At 40.8% G+C, this 1,032-nt stretch overlaps 1 protein-coding gene across 2 annotated transcripts in view; it reads right to left on the bottom strand.

Moving 5' to 3' along the window:
- CDH13 (cadherin 13) overlaps window positions 1–1,032 on the bottom strand; it is a 479,376-nt gene that overhangs the window by 6,640 nt on the left and 471,704 nt on the right. The window lies entirely within an intron of this gene.

Consider the following 1,032-nt stretch of genomic DNA (forward strand, 5'->3'; position numbering starts at 1 on the left):
GCTGGGATGGACTTCACTTTCTTCTTAGAGGCTTTTATGGTGGTATGCTTTGGATTTTTGATCAAAAGAGAGTTCATAACAAAGCGATGTTTTAGTTACTGAACAGTGTTTGCACGGTGTGAAGGCCTTCTCTGTTTCTCATGCTGCCCTGCCAGCTAGTATTCTAGGGTGCACAAGAAGTTGGTAGGAACACCGCCAGCACACATGACCCCAACCGACCACAGGGATATTCCATACCCTATGCCATCACATTTCGCAATAAAAGCTGGTGGAAAGATGGGGAGAAGGATATCCAGTGTTATGACCTTTGCCCTCCCAGGTAACCATTATGTGCGCTAAGTCCTGCTTTCCTGGAAATGGCTGATAGGAAGGAATATCAGGAATATCTATATAGGATATACATATTCCTATGTATCAGGAATATATAGGAAGGAATAGCAGGAATATCTGCCTGCTGATAGGAAGCAGTGAATGAATTTGCTTTGCTTGTGCTCACAGCTTTTGCTTTACCTGTTGAACTCTCGTCATCTCAACCCATGATTTTTCTAGCTTTTACCCTTCTCAGTCTCCTCCGTGTCTCACTGGAGCAGCAGTGAGTGAGCAGCTGTGTGGTGCTGAGCTGCCCACTGTGATTAACTCACAACAGTGTAGCAATGGCCTTATGGAGATGCAGGGCTCTGTAACCTGGGCCAAGGTGACTGTGGCATCAAAACACACAGCTGCTATCGAGCATGTGTATGAAAACTGACACAAAGGCAGGAAATGTTTGTCTAATGTATATTGCATTTGTACCCTTAAATGATGAAGTATATAATTCTGTTACTATTACAGACACCTAACAGAAGAAGCAGTAACATCACAGTCATTAATATACGTTAGTCTGTGCTCTTTATTTGTTTTTAATTATCTGCTTTTCCTTCAAGGCAACTCAAGTTTAATATAATTATTGATAAGGCTGTTTTTACTTTATCTGCTTTTTTCTTGTTATTATTTTGGTATTATTTTAACTGACTTCAATATTAAATTCCTCCA

Source organism: Anas platyrhynchos, chromosome 12 (genome assembly GCF_047663525.1).
Source record: "Anas platyrhynchos isolate ZD024472 breed Pekin duck chromosome 12, IASCAAS_PekinDuck_T2T, whole genome shotgun sequence".
Lineage (NCBI taxonomy): Eukaryota > Metazoa > Chordata > Aves > Anseriformes > Anatidae > Anas > Anas platyrhynchos.